This window comes from Pseudophryne corroboree, chromosome 6, assembly GCF_028390025.1.
Source record: "Pseudophryne corroboree isolate aPseCor3 chromosome 6, aPseCor3.hap2, whole genome shotgun sequence".
NCBI lineage: Eukaryota > Metazoa > Chordata > Amphibia > Anura > Myobatrachidae > Pseudophryne > Pseudophryne corroboree.
The window spans coordinates 819,681,333-819,704,138 of record NC_086449.1 but is presented as its reverse complement, the minus strand read 5'-3'; the positions used below and the strand labels follow the sequence as shown (position 1 = coordinate 819,704,138).

Here is a 22,806-nt window from a genome sequence, read left to right as displayed (position 1 = left end):
CGTAGTCCGTAGTGGATGCTGGGAACTCCGGAAGGACCATGGGGAATAGCGGCACCGCAGGAGACTGGGCACAACTAAAGTAAGCTTTAGGACTACCTGGTGTGCACTGGCTCCTCCCCCTATGACCCTCCTCCAGACCTCAGTTAGGATACTGTGCCCGGAAGAGCTGACACAATAAGGAAGGATTTTGAATCCCGGGTAAGACTCATACCAGCCACACCAATCACACCGTATAACTCGTGATACTATACCCAGTTAACAGTATGAAATATAACTGAGCCTCTCAAGAGATGGCTCAACAATAACCCTTTAGTTAACAATAACTATATACAAGTATTGCAGACAATCCGCACTTGGGATGGGCGCCCAGCATCCACTACGGACTACGAGAAATAGATTTACCGGTGAGTAAAATCTTATTTTCTCTGACGTCCTAGTGGATGCTGGGAACTCCGTAAGGACCATGGGGATTATACCAAAGCTCCCAAACGGGCGAGAGAGTGCGGATGACTCTGCAGCACCGAATGAGCAAAACTCAAGGTCCTCCTCAGCCAGGGTATCAAATTTGTAGAATTTTGCAAAAGTGTTAGACCCTGACCAAGTAGCAGCTCGGCAAAGTTGTAAAGCCAAGACCCCTCGGGCAGCCGCCCAAGAAGAGCCCACCTTCCTTGTGGAATGGGCTTTTACAGATTTAGGATGCGGCAGTCCAGCCGCAGAATGCGCAAGCTGAATTGTGCTACAGATCCAGCGAGCAATAGACTGCTTTGAAGCAGGAGCACCCAGCTTGTTGGGTGCATACAGGATAAATAGCAAGTCAGTTTTCCTGACTCCAGCCGTCCTGGAAACATATATTTTCAAGGCCCTGACTACGTCCAGTAACTTGGAATCCTCCAAGTCCCTAGTAACCGCAGGCACCACAATAGGTTGGTTCAAATGAAAAGCTGATACCACCTTAGGGAGAAACTGGGGACAAGTGCTCAATTCTGCCCTATCCATATGGAAAAACAGATAAGGGCTTTTACACGACAAAGCCGCCATTTCTGACACACGCCTGGCCGAAGCCAAGGCCAACAACATGACCACTTTCCACGTGAGATATTTCAAACCCACAGTTTTAAGTGGCTCGAACCAATGTGACTTTAGGAAACCCAAAACCACGTTGAGATCCCCAGGTGCCACTGGAGGCACAAAAGGGGGCTGAATAAGCAGCACTCCCTTAACAAATGTCTGAACTTCAGGCAGCGAAGCCAGTTCTTTTTGGAAGAAAAACGACAGAGCCGAAATCTGGACCTTAATGGAACCCAATTTGAGGCCCATAGTCACCCCTGACTGTAGGAAGTGCAGAAATCGACCAAGCTGAAATTCCTCCATTGGGGCCTTCCTGGCCTCACACCACGCAACATATTTTCGCCATATGCGGTGATAATGTTTTGCGGTTACATCTTTCCTAGCTTTAACCAGCGTAGGAATGACTTCCTCCAGAATGCCCTTCTCTTTCAGGATCCGGTGTTCAACCGCCATGCCGTCAAACGTAGCCGCGGTAAGTCTTGGAACAGACAGAGCCCCTGCTGCAGCAGGTCCTGTCTGAGCAGCAGAGGCCATGGGTCCTCTGAGATCATTTCTTGAAGTTCTGGGTACCAAGCTCTTCTTGGCCAATCCGGAACCACAAGTATAGTTCTTACTCCTCTCCTTCTTATTATTCTCAGCACCTTGGGTATGAGAGGCAGAGGAGGGAACACATAAACCGACTGGTACACCCACGGTGTCACTAGAGCGTCCACAGCTATCGCCTGAGGGTCCCTTGACCTGGCGCAATATCTTTTTTGCTTTTTGTTGAGGCGGGACGCCATCCTGTCCACCTGTGGCCTTTCCCAACGGTTTACAATCATTTGGAAGACTTCTGGATGAAGTACCCACTCTCCCGGGTGGAGGTCGTGCCTGCTGAGGAAGTCTGCTTCCCAGTTGTCCACTCCCGGAATGAACACTGCTGACAGTGCTAACACGTGATTTTTCGCCCATCGGAGAATCCTTGTGGCTTCTGCCATCGCCTTCCTGCTTCTTGTGCCGCCCTGTCGGTTTACATGGGCGACCGCCGTGATGTTGTCTGACTGAAACAGTACCGGTTGGATTTGAATCAGGGGCCTTGCCTGACTTAGGGCATTGTAAATAGCCCTCAGTTCCAGAATATTTATGTGAAGGGAAGTCTCCTGGCTTGACCATAGACCTTGGAAGTTTCTTCCCTGTGTGACTGTCCCCCAGCCTCGAAGGCTGGCATCAGTGGTCACCAGGACCCAGTCCTGTATGCCGAATCTGCGGCCCTCTCGAAGATGAGCACTCTGCAGCCACCACAGCAGAGACTCCCTGGTCCTTGTAGACAGGGTTATCAACTGATGCATCTGGAGATGCGATCCGGACCACTTGTCCAACAGGTCCCACTGAAAAGTTCTTGCATGGAACCTGCCGAATGGAATTGCTTCGTAGGAAGCTACCATCTTTCCCAGGACTCGCGTGCAGTGATGCACCGATACCTGTTTTGGTTTCAGGAGGCCTCCGACTAGAGAGGACAGCTCCTTGACCTTCTCCTCCGGGAGAAACACTTTTTTCTGGTCTGTGTCCAGAACCATCCCCAGGAACAGTAGACGTGTCGTAGGGACTAGCTGTGACTTTGGAATATTTAGAATCCAACCGTTCTGTTGTAGCACCTCCTGAGATAGTGCTACCCCGACCAACAACTGCTCCCTGGACCTCGCCTTTATCAGGAGATCGTTCAAGTATGGGATAATTAAAACTCCCTTTCTCCGAAGGAGTATCATCATTTCGGCCATTACCTTGGTAAATACCCTCGGTGCCGTGGACAAACCGAACGGCAACGTCTGGAATTGGTAATGACAATCCTGTACCACAAATCTGAGGTACTCCTGGTGAGGATGGTAAATGGGGACATGCAGGTAGGCATCCTTGATGTCCAGTGATACCATGTAATCCCCCTCGTCCAGGCTTGCAATAACCGCCCTGAGCGATTCCATCTTGAACTTGAATTTTTTCATGTATGTGTTCAAGGATTTCAAATTTAAAATGGGTCTCACCGAACCGTCCGGTTTCGGCACCACAAATAGTGTGGAATAGTAACCCCGGCCTTGTTGAAGTAGGGGTACCTTGATTATCACCTGCTGGGAATACAGCTTGTGAATTGCCGCTAGCACCGCCTCCCTGTCTGAGGGAGCAATCGGCAAGGCAGATTTTAGGAACAGGTGGGGTGGAGCCGCCTCGAATTCCAGTTTGTACCCCTGAGATACTATTTGAAGGATCCAGGGATCCACCTGTGAGCGAGCCCACTGATCGCCGAAATTCTTGAGGTGGGCCCCCACCGTACCTGGCTCCGCCTGTGGAGCCCCACCGTCATGCGGCGGACTTGGAAGAAGAAGCGGGGGAGGACTTTTGCTCCTGGGAACCTGCTGTTTGTTGCAGCCTTTTTCCCCTACCTCTGCCTCTAGACAGAAAAGACCCTCCTTTTCCACGCTTATTTTTCTGGGTCCGAAAGGACTGAACCTGATAAAATGGCGCCTTCTTAGGCTGTGAGGGGACATGGGGTAAAAATGCTGACTTCCCAGACGTTGCTGTGGAAACTAGGTCCGAGAGACCATCCCCAAATAATTCCTCCCCCTTATAAGGCAAAACTTCCATGTGCCTTTTGGAATCTGCATCTCCTGTCCACTGGCGAGCCCATAAGCATCTCCTAGCAGAAATGGACAATGCACTTACTTTAGATGCCAGCCGGCAGATTTCCCTCTGTGCATCTCTCATATATAAGACTGAGTCTTTTATATGGTCTATGGTTAGCAGAATCGTGTCTCTGTCTAGTGTGTCAATATTTTCTGACAGTTTATCTGACCATGCAGCGGCAGCACTGCACATCCATGCTGACGCAATAGCTGGTCTAAGTATAATGCCTGAATGTGTGTATACAGACTTCAGGATCGCCTCCTGCCTTCTATCAGCAGGCTCCTTAAGGGCGGCCGTATCCTGAGACGGTAGTGCCACCTTTTTAGACAAACGTGTGAGCGCTTTATCCACACTAGGGGGTGTTTCCCAACGTGATCTATCCTCTGGCGGGAAAGGGAACGCCATTAGTACCATCTTAGGAATTACCAATTTTTTTATCAGGGGAAGCCCACGCTTCTTCACACACTTCATTTAATTCCTCTGATGGGGGAAAAACTACGGGCAGTTTTTTCTCCCCAAACATAATACCCTTTTTTGTGGTACCTGGAGTTATATCAGAAATGTTTAACACCTCTTTCATTGCCTCAATCATGCAGTGAATGGCCTTAGTGGGCATTAGATTAGACTCATCGTCGTCGACACTGGTGTCAGTATCAGTGTCGACATCTGTCTGAGGTAACGGGCGTTTTACAGCCCCTGAAGACCTTTGAGACACCTGGACAGGCACGAGCTGAGAACTCGCTGTCCCACATTTGGCATGTCGTCAAATTTTTTATGTAAGGAGTCTATACGTGCACTCATTTCTTTCCATAAGCTCATCCACTCAGGTGTCTGCCCCGCAGGGGGTGACATCCCTTCCAAAGGCATCTGCTCCGCCTCCACATCATTATCCTCATCAAACATGTCGACACAGCCGTACCGACACACCGCAGACACACAGGGAATGCTCTAAACGAGGACAGGACCCACAAAAGCCCTTTGGGGGGACAGAGTGAGAGTATGCCAGCACACACCAGAGCGCTATATAATGCAGGGACTGAGTTATGTCCCCTATAGCTGCTGTTTCTATATAATGTATACTGCACCTAAATTTAGTGCCCCCCCTCTCTTTTTTTACCCTTTTCTGTAGTGTAGACTGCAGGGGAGAGCCAGGGAGCTTCCTTCCAGCGGAGCTGTGAGGGAAAAATGGCGCCAGTGTGCTGAGGGAGATAGCTCCGCCCCTTTTCCGCGGACTATTCTCCCGTTTTTTCTGGAATCTGGCAGGGGTATTTACCACATATATAGCCTCTGGGGCTATATATTGTGGTATTTTTGCCAGCCAAGGTGTTTTTATTGCTGCTCAGGGCGCCCCCCCCCCAGCGCCCTGCACCCTCAGTGACCGGAGTGTGAAGTGTGTATGAGGAGTAATGGCGCACAGCTGCAGTGCTGTGCGCTACCTTGGTGAAGACAGAAGTCTTCATGCCGCCGATTTTCCGGACCTCTTCTTGCTTCTGGCTCTGTAAGGGGGACGGCGGCGCGGCTCCGTGACCGAACATCAAGGCTGGGCCTGCGGTCGATCCCTCTGGAGCTAATGGTGTCCAGTAGCCTAAGAAGTCCAAACTGGCTGCAAGCAGGCAGGTTCGCTTCTTCTCCCCTTAGTCCCTCGCTGCAGTGAGCCTGTTGCCAGCAGGTCTCACTGAACATAAAAAACCTAAAACTATACTTTCTTTCTAAAGGCTCAGGAGAGCCCCTAGTGTGCATCCAACCTCGGCCGGGCACAAAATCTAACTGAGGCTTGGAGGAGGGTCATAGTGGGAGGAGCCAGTGCACACCAGGTAGTCATAAATCTTTCTAGAGTGCCCAGCCTCCTTCGGAGCCCGCTATTCCCCATGGTCCTTTCGGAGTTCCCAGCATCCACTAGGACGTCAGAGAAATAGGGATATTCCTGTCAAAGTCGAAAAATATTGTAATGCATGCCCCATGTACTAACCCCATGCGCATGCCCGCTGCGTGTGCACTCGGTCTGCCGTGGGTGCGCATATCCACAATTTGCGTAACGGAGCTTCTACGGCCATGCGCCTTAGAGCGTGGTATGCGCATTTACGGTAGAGTTTGTGAACGCGTAGAGGGTTATTAGAACATTGCATATTTAACCCAAATAGCGTATATTTTAGATATAGTTCCCCTAGACCGCATCAGCGAATATCGATAGTTTAAACAGTTCCAGGACTAAGGGATTCGCCTTTGCATGATAGGAAGGGTCAGACAAAGGTTGGAAGGTGATGTCTAGTATCCAGCTGTAGGATATTGTAAGGGTAACATTCCGGTGTTAGTTAGGAAAAGATTGCATGTTCTTGCGTATAGTTATGTACAGAAGTAGAATATAGGTATTAACTGTATTTACTGTATATTAAGTATGCGGTGGGAATCCAGAGGATACCACCCACAAGAGCAGTTGGGGAAAGACATTGCCCACCTTTTCAAATCAACCTATGACCTCTTCTGTAATGTAGACACACATCCCTGTGTCCAATGGACAATGAGGTTACAGTGACCATTGTATTGTGTATGCATGTTGTTTATAAAAAGACCGCTGTTGCCTGGCCGGTCAGAAAACTCTGAACGCTATCTGTATGACCAGCGGAGGACTGGATCCGGGTTGCGCTTGCGAACATTCTCACGTATGTACATTCTCTGTAGCCATTATTCTGTTTAGACTTATCTTGTTAGCCTGTAGTGTATAAATTGTATTGTTTACCTTTTGGAATTAATCCACTGTGGCCTTAGAACCCTGTGGTTTCAACTACAAACCAGTGTGGTGTCTTCACTTTCCTGCAGGAGTTTAAAGAGTATTTTAACTGTTTAAAGAGTATAAGTATTGATAAGGTGTACGCACTGCGGTTACTTTATACCATCCAATGATTCTGCCGTATAATTCCAGTTATCCTGCCGTATAATTCCAGTGATCCTGCCGTATAATTCCAGTGATACTGCCGTATAATTACAGTGATACTGCCGTATAAGTACAGTCCAGTGATACTGCCGTATATGTCCATTGAAACTGCCGTATATGTTTAGTGATACTACCGTAAATGTCCATTGATACTGCTGTGGGGAGGACGGTTAGGAGTCTCAACACTAGGTTTTTAGAACATAGACGAAATGTCCTTAAGAAGAATCCCCACCATAGTGTGTCGAGACACGTAACCCATCAACATGATGGTAACGTGGACTCACTGAAGGTGCAAGGTATTGAATCTGTGGCCCCCACCCCTAGGGGGGGCGACAGATTCAATAAATTGTGCACAAGAGAGGCATTTTGGATTTTCAATCTGGGCACTTTGGTACCCGAAGGTCTAAACGAGAATATGGAGATCAATAATATTAGATGAAATCCAAGTGCTAGTAGGATCTTTTTTCAGCTTTCCTGTTCCTTACACCTCTCTATCTTTACCTTTTTCCCTTTTTCTTGATATTATATATCTGTACACACGTGATAAACAGTGATAATAATGATATCCTCACAGAGTATAGATCCTCTATATTTGTTGAGTTGCTGATTTTTATTGCACTTTGAAAAGCATAGCACATTTAGAAGTACAGTTTGTAATGAGGTTTATTAATATTATTGACTGTGGTCTCTCTTGAAGTGTCTTCATGATGTATTTAATATATTTTCTGTATCCTAGCCAGAATTATGCACTCGCTGTATAGTATGGGAGTGCATAACTGACGAATATAAACAATAATAACAATATTGAAAGAGATAAAAACATAAAATTTTAAATCAATATTATATGTGGGGATTGAACTCGGGACCCTGTGGGTATTAATACGGGGCATTAAACCACTAGGCTAGAATAGATGCCATATAATCAATATGGATTTTTTGCAGACTTGTTGCTGTTGTTTGCAATCAGTGAGTGCGTGCCATCACCTCAGTTCTCCGATTACTAGAGATAGAAATGTATTCTATTGTTTTAAAAAAAGTAATTTTTAAGTTTACGACTGAGACCTACAACGGGGGCCGTCCACGGATAATTAAAGGATATACTCCTGGCTGTGAGTATAAAGTGGACATTTTTGCAAGTATGGCCTATTAGCACAGTGAGAGTGGATGGAAAAGGTCATTTTGACACAGATACCGGAGCATAAGCATTTAAAGGTCTTGACCGTTCAGCGGCAGTAATTAACGGAGTGGAAAGCCTGCTGTTAACAGATATACAAGGAGATCTCTATTAACAAGTGGAAAATACCTACAGCTGAATTCAAACAGCAGGCATCAAAAATTGTTCTTAAATTGGACGGTATACCGTTCGGGACTTTTTAATTGCTAATAAGGTTATACCAAGTGCTATTAATCTGGACATAAAACTAGTGTCCAGGTATCCGCTGCAGCAGGGGGAATTTTTTATTGATTGTTATTATTTTGTACATGTGTTTACTTTATTTACTATTATTTATTTTTAATACATATGCAATAAATTTGAGCTATAAAGCTATATGCGCTCTCTGATAATTAATTATTATCCTTTGTACTAAGTTCTCACTATAAATCTCGTTTTCTGCTGCAGGGAACACTGGGCTCCACAAGGATTAACATCGGGGATGTCCTAAAACAGTTCCTTATGGGAGGGGAAGCACTGTAGCGGGCACAAGAAGCATCATGGGAGGCGGAAGTATCGAAGGCATCGAAGTATCGAAGGCATAGAACCTTATAAACATGTTCCCATAGGACCCCGTAGCCGCCCTGCACAATTGTTATGGGGTCGCCCAAGAAGGTCCAACCGACCGAGTAGAATGGCCTTTAATGGTAGCAGGAGCTGGACGACCAGCCTGTACATAAGCATGTGCAATCACCATTCTAATCTATCTGGCCAAAGTCTGCTTGGAAGCAGGCCAGCCCTGTTTGTGAAAACCAAACAGTACAAAAAGATAATCAGATTTCTTAAGGGAGGTAGATACGGAGAGCCCGTACCACATACAAAGATCTTTCTTTGGAGGACAATTCAGGAGAATTAAAGGCCAGAACCACAATCTCCTGGATAATGTGAAAGGAAGACACCACCTTGGGTAAATAACCCGGCCGCGTTCTAAGAACCGCCCGGTCACGGTGAAAAATCAGATGGGGAGACTTACAGGATAAGGCACCCAAGTCCGAGTCCCTTCTAGCTGAAGCAAGAGCCAGCAAAAGAGCACCTTAAGGGAAAGCCACTTAAGGTCAGCAGATGCAAGAGGCTCAAACAGAGAGTCTTGCAAAGCCTCCAAAACCACAGACAGATCCCAAGGGGCAACAGGTGGCAGATAAGGAGGCTGAATCCGCAACACGCCCTGAGTGAATGTATGAACATCAGGTAGGGTAAATCTTTCTCTAAAACCAAACCGACAAGGCAGAAATGTGAACCTTGAGGGAAGGCAGACAAAGGCCTAAGTCCAGGCCCTGTTGTAGGAAGGCCAACAGTTTGGCCGTACTAAACTTGAAAATGTCATGGATTGTGAGACGCACACCAAGTAAAGTAAGCATTCCAGACCCTATGATAAATCCGAGCAGAAGCCGGTTTACGGGCCTTCAACATAGTTTGAACGACCGCCTCAGAAAAACCCTTGGCCCTCAGGATGGAATCTTCAAGAGCCATGCCGTCAAAGCCAGACGGGCCAAGTCCCGGTAAACACAAGGGCCCTGAACAAGGAGGTCTGGTCGTTGTGGAAGTAGAAGGGGACGATCTAACGAGAGGCCCTGTAGATCGGAGAACCAGTGCCGTCTGGGCCACGCCTGAGCGATTAGAAGTAGGATTCCTCCTTCTTGTTTGAACTTCCGTATTACTCTGGGCAGGAGTGACACCAGAGGGAACACATACGGCAGCCGAAAGTTCCATAGGATTGACAGAGCATCCACGAACGGCGCTTGGATTCCTTGTTCTTGCTCCGAAGACCGGAACCTTGTGATTGTGTCGAGACGCCATCAACTCCACATCTGGAAGGCCCCACTTGTCCAAGAGACGATGAAACACCTCTGGATGGAGGCTCCATTCTCCGGCGTGTATGTCCTGATGACTGAGAAAGTCTGCTTCCCAGTTTAGGACCCCCGGAATGAACACTGCGGATATGGCCGGCAGATGGCGTTCTGCCCACTGAAGGATCCGAGATACTTCCCTCATTGCCATGCGGCTTAGAGTGCCGCCTTAATGATTGAGTGGCGTTGTCAGATTGTACTTGAACAGGTCTGTTTTTGTATTAGATGCTGGGCCATTGTCAACGCATTGAACACTGCCCGCAGTTCCAGAATATTTATCGGGAGTAAAGACTCCTCCTTGGTCCACCGTCCCTGAAGAGAGTGTTGTTCCAACACTGCGCCCCAACCTCTCAGACTCGCATCCGTCGTCAGAAAGACCCAGTTGGATATCCAGAAGGGACGTCCCCTGCTCAATCGTTGATCCTGAAGCTACCAGCTCAGTGACAGGCGGATCTTCGGAGACAATGTGAGATCTGATCCGGTGAGGCAGGCTGTCCCACTTAGTCAGAATTAACTTCTGCAGGGGACGAGAATGGAATTGAGCATACTCCACCATGTCGAAAGCCGGCACCATGAGACCTAGCACTTGCATCGCCGAATGTATCGACAGTTGCGGACGAGAGAGGAAGCATCAGTACTTTCTCCTGAGACAAGTACAACCGTTGGTTGTGAGTGTCCATTTACGCTCCCAGGTGCACCATGCTCCGAGCAGGAACCAGGGAGGATTTCTTCCAGGTGATCAGCCACTTGTGGGCTTTCATGCACTGGACCGTCAGATCGAGATGAAACAGGAGAAGTTCTGGGGAATTTGCCAGGATCAACAAATCGTCCAATTACGGTAGGATCCTGACCCCTTGACGGCGGAGCGGAGTTGTCATGACAACCATTACTTTGGTAAAAACTCGGGGAGCCGTTGTCAAACCAAAGGGTAATGCCCATAATTGGTAATGAAGATTGCCCACTGCAAACCTGAGGTACTGCTGATGAGATACTGCAATAGGAATAATAGGAATATGTCCAGGGAGACCATATAGTCCCCAGGCTCCGAGGCCAGAACAATAGAGCGCAGAGTTTCCATACGAAACTTGGAAACCTGCACATACTTGTTCAAGGACATCAGATTGAGAATGGGCCGTGAGGACCCGTTCGGTTTCGGGACTAGAAACAGCGGTGAATAGTACCCCTATCCTCTCTGAGCCAGAGGCACCTGTACTACCACTCCTGTGGACAGGAGGGAATGTACCACCGAATGCAGAGTGTTTGTCTTTGTCGGGTCCAGAGGAACATCTGTCAGGCAAAATTGATGAGGGGGACGGTTCTTGAAGGCTAGAGCGTAACCTCGAGTGACAACTTCCCTTACCCAGGCATCGGAAGTTGTCTTCAACCATTCCTGGGCAAAACCTAGAAGTCAGCAGCCCACCATGGGATCCCCCAGAGGGAGGCCCGCCCCCGTCATGTGGCAGGCTTGTCAGTTTTGGAAGCAGGCTGAAGGGCAGCCCAGGCTCATTTCGGTCTGGGCTTGGCAGGTCTGGAAGCACGAGCTTGCTTTGGGTACGCCTGACCCTTTGCTTTACCTGGAGGATGAAAGGGCCGGAGGAAAGTACTTTTAGCCTTCTGTGCGGAAGGAGCCGTACTAGTTAGTTAAGCTGTTTTAGCAGTAGCCAGATCAGCCACAATCTTATTGAGGTTCTCCAAAGAGAATGTCTCCCTTGAAAGGAAGCACCTCCAGGGTTTCTTGGAATCCATATCCACCAACCACGATCTCAATCAAAGAATACGTCTGGCCAAGACGGACGTGGTAGCAGCCTTGGCCACCAGCACCCCGGCATTGGAGGCCACCTCAAGGTATAGAGAGGCCGTGGTAATATATGAGACATTGTCGAGCATGCTCAGAAGCATTGAAAGGGAGCTCCGCCTCTAACTCCTGAGCCCACGCCTCAACAGCTTCAGCAGCCCATGTTGCTGCAATGGTTGGCCTATGCACAGCCCCCGTTAGAGTGTAAATCGCTTTCAAACAACCCTCCACACGTCTATCCGTCGGTTTCTTCAGAGGTGACGGTAGTTACTGGCAGAGCAGAGGAAACTACCATGCGCGCCACATGAGAATCTACAGGCGGATAAGTTTCCCAACTTTTACATCGCTCCGCAGAGAGATGATAGCGAGCCAACAGCCTCTTGTTTGGTGTGAATTTTGTCCCCGGATTTTCCCAGGATTCCTGACAAATGGCAGCCAGGTGTTGAGAATGAGGTAAAACTTGTTTAACCACCTTCTTGCGTTTAAATCTGTCCGGCTTTTTAGAGACAGCCTCAGGATCATCAGAAACCTGAAGAATGAGCCTAATTGCCTCAATCAAATCAGGGACATCCACCACTGACTTCCTTTCCCCATCAGAAGCATCTGAGTCAGTGTCTGTGGGATCAGTATCAGTATGTCTGGGATAGCAGTGGATTGTGAGGAGGTAATGGCCCGTTTAGAAGAAGTCTTAGGCGGGCGAGAGTGACACTTGGATTTAGTTAGTAACCGGTTCAATTACTGTAACTGAGTGGAGATTTGATCTGCCCATGGCAGATTAATAGCAGGGACCATAAACTGCTCATTGGCACAGGTGGTCCCACAGGGGGAGCCAATTTAGTTACAAGCGTGTTTAACAGCGTGGAAAAGGTAGCCCAAGGTGGGTCATTTGTTGCCCCCGGTGCTACAGACCCACTGGGGGGTAAGGAACCCTCTCAACCTGAACTCTCTGCTGCCAAATATTCCTCCAAAATGTCTGCGGCATCACCACCACACAATGTGGGAGAAGCCACAGCTCCGTTGCCTCGTGTAGCTGACATAACAAAAAGCACAATATCAGGAAACATGGTACAATTCTTAGCAACGATATACCTAGCAAGAACTCCCAGTGAAGTGCGACGGTGTCAGCACAAACCGGGAATCCAAGAGAGAAATATGGTGACTATAAATCACAAGTAAAAATACACAGCAAGTATAACTTGTGAAAAACCTATATTATACTGAAAACCTGACGCACTTAGCCCCCTCAGGTTATGGAATATAGGAGTAGCACGCTGAGTGAAATACCAGATATGGCAGCCACGCAGCAGCTACATGCACACACACATATAGTCACAAGCGTACCATGCAGAAATTATACACCATAAAACTGCACTGGACTAGCAATACAAAGTAATACTCAGTATAGCTATATATGTTAACAATAGTTATATCAAAAAACAGTAAGTACTGGATATATATCACAGGGTGTTTGCACCACACAGCACTGAATGTATGCACTCTTTCTTAACTAACACTGTCCCAGTGACAGGTAGAATACTTAAGTGTCCTGTAAAATGCACAGCGCTGGCGAGCAGGCGGCTTTACAGAGGAGGATTTGCCCCAGCAGTCCCAGGAACAGCTCAGCTCCATTGTGATGGCTGCTGACAGGGAGTGAGGGAGAGATATGCAGCTCCAGGGAAGGAGCATTCACTGAAATGGCACCCTGGGGCTACAGGTTAGGCCTTCTCCCCCTGCTGGCTTCCCCACCGGGCGCTGCAGGCTATTAAAAATGGGGTTTTAGGAGAGGAAAAAACCCCACCTGTGCCCAGTGGCCCGGCGGCTAGTGGAGCGGCTGCCCAGTAACAGTGTCCACGGCCGTGCCGGATCGCGGTTAACAGCGGCCAAAGAGACCCCTTACCTCCCCTTGTACCTGCGGGCACGCGATCCCGGAGGGCAGCGGCGAGTGTGTGACTGACAGGAAAGACACCGGAGCCTCCGCTGTAGTTACCCGGCAACCAGGGCGCGAGAGTATACAGTGCCGCTGGGGGAGTGATGGAGCAGCAGCAGAGGATTTCTATCTGACATACATGAAAGCTGCAGCCCTTGAAGTCTTCAAATTTCTTTTCTTCTGAAATTAGCTTATACTATGGGCTGTAATAGCAGCCCACCTGTTGATTGCCTGCTTACTGCATGGCACCAACTTACAAACTGAGCTCCTGTGCACGGAGGCGGGGATATAGAGGAGGCGGTGCTGTGCATCTTGGGAACAATCAAAGCTTTGAGCCTGTTGGTGCCTCGGATCAAGATCCTACTCTACACCCCGATGTTAATCCGTGTGGAGCCCAGTGTACCCTGCAGCAGAAATAAATTACATATATATATATATATATATATATATATATATATATATATATATATATATATATATATTATATATATGTAACCCAATTCCATTCAGCGGCACTCAGAGACTTGTAATGGCGTGAAAAACGTGCTTTAATAAATAATCATGCTAAAAATCTGCATACCAAACCGACGTTTCGGGGCGCAACCGCCCCTTTATCAAGGTGAGCAAGACAAAAGTGAAAATCTTTATAAAGGTATGTTTTAAAATTCAGATTTTCACTTTTTGTCTTGCTCACCTTGATAAAGGGGCGGTTGCGCCCCGAAACGTCGGTTTGGTATGCAGATTTTTAGCATGATTTATTAAAGCACGTTTTTCACGCCATTACAAGTCTCTGAGTGCCGCTGAATGGAATTGGGTTACTTTTGGATATGGATCTCCAGAGGGCACCGGAGCATTTCTAATACAAGATAGGCGAGTGCCGATCCGTGTATAATATATATAATATATATATATATATATATATATATATATATATATATATATATATATATATATATATATATATATAATGCAAAAACGGATCAGCACTCCCGGGTCTATGTCCCCTTCACCTTGACAAAGGGGTACATAGACCCCGAAACGTTGGTCTTTTTGTGGAATACACTTTGAATTTTTAAGTCTCCGAGTGCCGCTATTTTGTTTCATATATACATACACACGTCTATGTATATATAGTGTTAACCACTCATCGGTTGGCTAACCAATTTTTTTTCTGACCCAAACGCCCCTGAAGCCCCATCCCCAGGTTCCGATTGGCCCGAGGGACAACCAAAGAACAGGAATGACCATTGCTTGGTGATACATCTTCAGCTATATCAGCGCATCTGGCTGTGTGTATGGGTGCTCCACCAACCTCCTGTACACTTGCTGAAGGGGCTCATGTCACAGCTCGGCGGGCAAATTCAAATGCACGCCAAGCTGTGGTGCAAGACAGACATATTGGGGTAGTGTTCACGCTAGGCTGTTTTAGCAGGGCGCCGCGCCCTGCCCGATTTTTTAAGGACAAGATCTGCCCTGCCCTTTCTGCGGCGCCCTGCTAGAACAGTCGCCCGCTTCCTGCCCACCCAGCGTGTAAAGATGCCGTGCGCATGCGTGCAGCATCCATTCACGTTGTAAGAGCTTGGGGGAAGCCCAGCACCTAACAGTGACGCCGCCGGCCGCCCACACGCCGTTTTATCATCTGTGGGCTGAACCACCCACTTTTATTACGTAAAATGATCACTCCCCCTATTTTGCGTGGCCACGCCCTTTTTTTGCTGCACACGCTTGTGCCCCCCACAGTCCGGCGCCCTGCCCAAATCCTAGCATGACCACTATTGGGGGGTATTTAATTGTTTGAAAAGTCAGTTGGTTGTTAGGAAAAAACAGACACCCAACCAACTTTTCAAACAATTGAATATCCCCCAATGAGCAGCCAATCGCCAAATGTATATGCTTACCTGAATCATCCGCTCTGTGTGCGTGAAGGAGGGTCCGCCATCAAGTCGTGATAGGGCGTACCCAGCCTTACACTTCTTTTAGGATGACGATCTAACCTTTCTGTGGACTGGCCTTGTCGGCCGTCTTATCCGACACTCTTCAGAAAAGGTTAGTCGAGGTGCAGATCCCTTGCCGCCTTTCCCTTCAATAGGACCTTCAGCGCCAAGGGCCGTGTCTGCACCCAGAATTGTCTTGTCTGACTTTAATGGCAAGGTTCCTTAGACCCAGATCCTGAGAGCACGAGGGTTGTCCAGGCAGTTTATCCCGACTATGATTCCAGCATCTATCATCGTATCTGGAAGCTTTACATTTGACAGTATGAGTGTCAGGATCTCTCCGAGGCTGTGTTAGATTACCGTGTCTTTTTATGTCCTTGAGGACACTCTGACCCCGGGCCTTCAACTATCCTCAAGGGTCAGGCTCGTCTTCCGTAAGTTTACCCCTTTTGAAAGTGGCCTTGTGTTATGGGCTTATATAGACCATACTGTCTCATTCAGGTGTACGATTCCCTATTGGTATTGGTGGATGCGCTAAAGAGAGGCTGGCTGGCATCCAAGGGTTCCATTGGGAGATAAATTACCTTGGTTGAGTAGAAAATCAAATTTCCAACACTGTTCAACACGCAGCAGTGTCTTGGGAGTTTTTCTCCAAGACAAGACTTTATTTTTGGGACAATATTAATGATTACTTGAGAACTAGCGCCATTACTATTATTCAGTGTGTGTATATGAGCAAGCTTTGGACTGGCATATAAAGGGGCATGGACTGATGGGGGCCCAGAGGCTGGCATATAAAGAAGCATGACTGAGGGAGCTCTGAGGCTGGCATATAAAGGGGCATGACTGAGGGAGCTCTGAGGCTGGCATATAAAGGGGCATGACTGAGGGAGGCCGAGGCTGGCATATAAAGGGGCATGAATGAGGGTGCTCTGAGGCTGGCATAGAATGGGGCCATGACTGAAGAGGGCTGAGGCTAGCATATAAAGGGGTATGAATGAGGGGGCTCTGAGGCTGGCATAGAAAGGGGCATGAATGAGGGGGCTCTGAGGCTGGCATAGAAAGGGGCATGAATGAGGGGGCTCTGAGGCTGGCATAGAATGGGGCCATGACTGAAGAGGGCTGAGGCTGGCATAGAAAGGAGGCATGAATGAGGGGGCTCTGAGGCTGGCATAGAAAGGGGCATGACTGAGGGGGACTGAGGCTGGCATAGAAAGGGGCATGACTGAGGGGGGCGCATAGAAAGGGGCATGACTGAGGGGGGCGCATAGAAAGGGGCATGACTGTATGCCAGCCTCACAGCTCCCTCAGTCATGTCCCTTTGTATGCGGCCCCCTCAGTCATGCCCCTTTCTATGCCAGCCTCACAGCTCCCTCAAAGGGGCATGCTGGTACTTGTAGTGCCACGGCAGCAGTGGCCCTGTAATTCCTAATCCTGGCTGACATCAGGGGGCAGTGTGCGGGGAGGGTACAGGGGAAATAGCAGAACTCACCTGGGATATAAATACGATGCAGGCTCTGTGTGCTCCCGGGCAGAGGGACGGAGGATCCGGCGCTTACACACACGCTACAGCAGGCACAGAGAGGGAATCAAATCGCGCGCGCTGCTGCTGCTGACGTTGCACAGCAGAGAGGCGTGGCTCCGTACAGTGACGTTGCCCTCTCTGCTGTGCAACGTCACTGTACGGAACCACGCCTCTCTGCTGTGCAGAGTCGCCGGAGATATGAGTGAGACCCATCAGCAGGATATCGCCGCTATCTGCAAGAAACAGCTGGCTCTCCTGGGGAGGGGACTTATAGGCAGTATCACGTGGGCAGTGGGGGGGGGGGGGGGGGGCACGGAGTATAGCTGTGTCACCTGGGCAGTGGTGGGGGTGTGGGGCTGAGTGTAAAGATAGCTGGGTGGGTGGTGGTGTCGCTGTGTCACCTGAACAGTGGGGGTGCAGGGTGTATAGATCGCTGTGTCACCTGGGCAGTGGGGGCAGGGTGTATAGATCGCTGTGTCACCTGGGCAGTGGGGGTCAGGGTGTATAGATAGCTGTGTCACCCTGGGCAGTGGGGGGCAGGGTGTATTGATAGCTGTGTCACCTGGGCAGTGGGGGGCAGGGTGTATAGATAGCTGTGTCACCCTGGGCAGTGGGGGGCAGGGTGTATAGATAGCTGTGTCACCTGAACAGTGGGGGTGCAGGGTGTATAGATCGCTGTGTCACCTGGGCAGTGGGGGCAGGGTGTATAGATCGCTGTGTCACCTGGGCAGTGGGGGGCAGGGTGTATTGATAGCTGTGTCACCTGGGCAGTGGGGGGCAGGGTGTATAGATAGCTGTGTCACCTGGGCAGTGGGGGGCAGGGTGTATAGATAGCTGTGTCACCTGGGCAGTGGGGGGCAGGGAGTATAGATTGGTGTGTCACCTGGGCAGTGGGGGGCAGGGTGTATAGATAGCTGTGTCACCTGGGCAGTGGGGGGCAGGGTGTATAGATAGCTGTGTCACCTGGGCAGTGGGGGGCAGGGTGTATAGATAGCTGTGTCACCCGGGCAGTGGGGGCAGGGTGTATAGATCGCTGTGTCACCTGGGCAGTGGGGGGCAGGGTGTATAGATAGCTGTGTCACCTGGGCAGTGGGGGGTAGGGTGTATAGATAGTTGTGTCACCTGGGCAGTGCGGGGCAGGGTGTATTGATAGCTGTGTCACCTGGGCAGTGGGGAGCAGGGTGTATGGGCAGTGGGGGGCAGGGTGTATAGATAGCTGTGTCACCTGGGCAGTGGGGGGGCAGGGTGTATAGATAGCTGTGTCACCTGGGCAGTGGGGGGCAGGGTGTATAGATAGCTATGTCACCTGGGCAGTGGGGGGCAGGGTGTATAGATAGCTGTGTCACCTGGGCAGTGGGGGGCAGGGAGTATAGATAGGTGTGTCACCTGGGCAGTGGAGGGCAGGGTGTATAGATAGCTGTGTCACCTGGGCAGTGGGGGGCAGGGAGTATAGATAGGTGTGTCACCTGGGCAGTGGGGGGCAGGGTGTATAGATAGCTGTGTCACCTGGGCAGTGGGGGGCAGGGTGTATAGATAGGTGTGTCACCTGGGCAGTGGGGGGCAGGGTGTATAGATAGCTGTGTCACCTGGGCAGTGGGGGGCAGGGTGTATATATAGTTGTGTCACCTAGGCAGTGGGGGTCAGGGTGTATAGATAGCTGTGTCACCTGGGCAGTGGGGGGCAGGGTGTATAGATAGCTGTGTCATCTGGGCAGTGGGGGGCAGGGTGTATAGATCGCTGTGTCACCTGGGCAGTGGGGGGGGCAGGGTGTATAGATCGCTGTGTCACCTGGGCAGTGGGGGGGGCAGGGTGTATAGATAGCTGTGTCATCTGGGCAGTGGGGGTCAGGGTGTATAGATAGCTGTGTCACCTGGGCAGTGGGGGGGGCAGGGTGTATAGATCGCTGTGTCACCTGGGCAGTGGGGGGCAGGGTGTATAGATAGCTGTGTCACCTGGGCAGTGGGGGCAGGGTGTATAGATCGCTGTGTCACCTGGGCAGTGGGGGGCAGGGTGTGTAGATCGCTGTGTCACCTGGGCAGTGGGGGGCAGGGTGTATAGATAGCTGTGTCACCCTGGGCAGTGGGGGGCAGGGTGTATAGATAGCTGTGTCACCCTGGGCAGTGGGGGGCAGGGTGTATTGATAGCTGTGTCACCTGGGCAGTGGGGGGCAGGGTGTATAGATAGCTGTGTCACCTGGGCAGTGGGGGGCAGGGTGTATAGATAGCTGTGTCACCTGGGCAGTGGGGGGCAGGGTGTATAGATAGCTGTGTCACCTGGGCAGTGGGGGTCAGGGTGTAAAGATAGCTGTGTCACCTGGGCAGTTGGGGTCAGGGTGTAAAGATAGCTGTGTCACCTGGGCAGTGGGGGGCAGGGTGTATAGATAGCTGTGTCACCTGGGCAGTGGGGGTCAGGGTGTATAGATAGCTGTGTCACCTGGGCAGTGGGGAGCAGGGTGTATAGATCGCTGTGTCACCTAGGCAGTGGGGGGCAGGGTGTATAGATAGCTGTGTCACCTGGGCAGTGGGGGCAGGGTGTATATATAGCTGTGTCACCTGGGCAGTGGGGGCAGGGTGTATATATAGCTGTGTCACCTGGGCAGTGGGGGGCTGGGTGTATAGATAGCTGTGTCACCTGGGTAGTGGGGGGGGGGGGGTAGCTGGGTGTATAGATAGCTGTGTCACCTGGGTAGTGGGGGAGGTTCAGGGTGTATAGATAGCTGTGTCACCTGGGCAGTGGGGGAGGTTCAGGGTGTATAGATAGCTGTGTCACCTGGGCAGTGGGGGGCAGGGTGTATAGATAGCTGTGTCACCTGGGCAGTGGGGGTCAGGGTGTATAGATAGCTGTGTCACCTGGGCAGTGGGGGAGGTTCAGGGTGTATAGATAGCTGTGTCACCTGGGCAGTGGGGGGCAGGGTGTATAGATAGCTGTGTCACCTGGGCAGTGGGGGGAGGGGGTGTAGCTGGGTGTATAGATAGCTGTGTCACCTGGGTAGTGGGGGGGAGGGGGTGTAGCTGGGTGTATAGATAGCTGTGTCACCTGGGTAGTGGGGGGGAGGGGGTGTAGCTGGGTGTATAGATAGCTGTGTCACCTGGGTAGTGGGGGGGAGGGGGTGTAGCTGGGTGTATAGATAGCTGTGTCACCTGGGTAGTGTGGGGGGTGTAGCTGGGTGTATAGATAGCTGTGTCACCTGGGCAGTGGGGGGCAGGGTGTATAGATAGCTGTGTCACCTGGGCAGTGGGGGGCAGGGTGTATAGATAGGTGTGTCACCTGGGCAGTGGGGTTGGGGGAGGTTCAGGGTGTATAGATAGTTGTGTCACCCGGGCAGTGGGGGGCAGGGTGTATAGATAGCTGTGTCACCTGGGCAGTGGGGTTGGGGGAGGTTCAGGGTGTATAGATAGCTGTGTCACCTGGGCAGTGGGGGTTAAGGGTGTATAGCTACAGTTGCAAGAAAAAGTATGTGAACCCTTTGGAATTTCCTGGATTTGTGCATAAATTGGTCATAAAATGTGTTCTGATCTTCATCTAAGTCACAACAATAGACAGACACAGTCTGCTGAAACTAATACCACACAATTATATGTTCTCATGTTTTTATTGAACACACCATGTAAACATTCACAGTGCAGGGTGGACAAAGTATGTGAACCCTTGGATTTAATAACTGGTTGATCCTCCTTTGGCAGCAATAACCTCAACCAAACGTTTCCTATAGTTGCATATCAGACCTGCACAACGGTCAGGGGGAATTTTGGATCATTCCTCTTTACAAAACTGTTCAGCAATAGTCTTGGGTTGTCTTGTGTGAATCACTCTCTTGAGGTCATGCCACAGCATCTCAATCGGGTTGAGGTCAGGAGTCTGGGCCACTCCAGAAGGCGTATTTTCTTCTGTTGAAGCCATTCTGTTGTTCTACTTCTGTACTTTGGGTCGTTGTCCTGTTTATTATTAACAGTTTCTTATATAGCGCAGCATATTCCGTTGCGCTTTACAATTAGAACAACAGTAATAGAACAAAACTGGGTAAAAACATACAGACATAGAGGTAGGAAGGCCCTGCTCGCAAGCTTACAATCTATAGGTAAATAGGCATAGATACACAAGGATAGATGCTATCTATTGCATAATGGTCCACCAGATTGCTATGTTCTTAATGGGTTGTATGATGATACCCCGCAATGTTGGCCAAGTGTCAGGAGGGTGTGAGAGTAAAGATATGTGATGCTATGTATACTGTACAGAGGATGTAATTAGATAGGGAAGCACTGAAGGTTGCATCACCCATCTTCTGTTGAGTTTCAATTGGTGGACAGATGGCCTTAAGTTCTCCTGCAAAATGTCTTGATAAACTTGGGAATTTATTTTTCCGTCGATAGCAATCTGTCCAGGCCCTGAGGCTGCCCCGAACCATGATGCCCCCTCCACCATACTTCACAGTTGGGATGAGGTTTTGATGTTGGTGTGCTGTGCCTTTTTTTATCCACACATTGGCCCTCATTCCGAGTTGTTCGCTCGCAAGGCGATTTTAGCAGAGTTGCTCACGCTAAGCCGCCGCCTACTGGGAGTGAATCTTAGCATCTTAAAATTGCGAACGATGTATTCGCAATATTGCGATTACACACCTCGTAGCAGTTTCTGAGTAGCTTCAGACTTACTCGGCATCTGCGATCAGTTCAGTGCTTGTCGTTCCTGGTTTGACGTCACAAACACACCCAGCGTTCGCCCAGACACTCCTCCGTTTCTCCGGCCACTCCTGCGTTTTTTCCGGAAACGGTAGCGTTTTTTCCAACACGCCCATAAAACGGCCTGTTTCCGCCCAGTAACACCCATTTCCTGTCAATCACACTACGATCGCCTGAGCGAAGAAAAAGCCGTGAGTAAAAATCCTAACTGCATAGCAAATTTACTTGGCGCAGTCGCAGTGCGGACATTGCGCATGCGCACTAAGTGGAAAATCGCTGCGATGCGAAGATTTTTACCGAGCGAACAACTCGGAATGAGGGCCATAGTGTTATGTGTTCCTTCTAAACAACTCAACTTTGGTTTCATCTGTCCACAGAATATTTTGGCAGTAGTGCTGTGGAACATTCAGGTGATCTTTTGCAAACTTCAAACGTGCAGCAATGTTTTTTTTGGACAGCAGTGGCTTCCTCCCATGAACTCCATCCTTGTTCAGTGTTTTTTACGTATGGTAGATTCGTAAACAGAGATGTTAGCATGTGCCAAAGATTTCTGTAAGTCTTTAGCTGACACTCTAGGATTCTTCTTCACCTAATTGAGCATTCTGCGCTGTGCTCTTGCAGTCATCTTTACAGGACGCCCACTCCTAGGGAGAGTAGCAACAGTGCTGAACTTTCTCCATTTATAGACATTTTATCTTACCGTGGACTGATGAACATCAAGGCTTTTAGGGATACTTTTGTAACCCTTTCCAGCTTTATGCAAGTCAACAATTCTTAGTCGTAGGTCTTCTGAGAGCTCTTTTCTGCGAGGCATGGTTCACATCAGGCAATGCTTCTTGAGAATTGCAAACTCAAAAAATAGGATTTTGATAACCTACCGGTAAATCCTTTTCTCCTAGTCCGTAGAGGATGCTGGGGATGACATTAAGACCATGGGGTATAGACGGGATCCGCAGGAGACATGGGCACTCTAAAGACTTTTCATTGGGTGTGAACTGGCTCCTCCCTCTATGCCCCTCCTCCAGACCTCAGTTGTAGGAACTGTGCCCACGGAGACTGACATTTCGAGGAAAGGAATTACTTAACTAGTGGTGAGATATCTACCAACTCACACCCTCAACCATGCCGCACACATGGCATTTAACATAACACACGCCAACAGGCATGAACTAATTGCAGCAACATGCTGAAACCAAGATAACACAACTTGTGTAACTGTAATAACTAAACT

The 22,806-nt window shown here is 49.5% G+C and overlaps 1 protein-coding gene across 2 annotated transcripts in view; it reads right to left on the bottom strand.

The window, feature by feature from the left end:
• LOC134933739 (E3 ubiquitin-protein ligase Midline-1-like) overlaps positions 1-17,020 on the bottom strand; it is a 28,002-nt gene extending 10,982 nt beyond the window's left edge. For both annotated transcript variants that reach the window (XM_063929160.1, XM_063929159.1), the window contains exon 1: positions 16,864-17,020. The gene's annotated coding sequence lies outside the window, so the exon portion shown is untranslated. The remainder of the gene's footprint in view (positions 1-16,863) is intronic.
• Between the last annotated feature and the right edge of the window lie 5,786 nt (positions 17,021-22,806).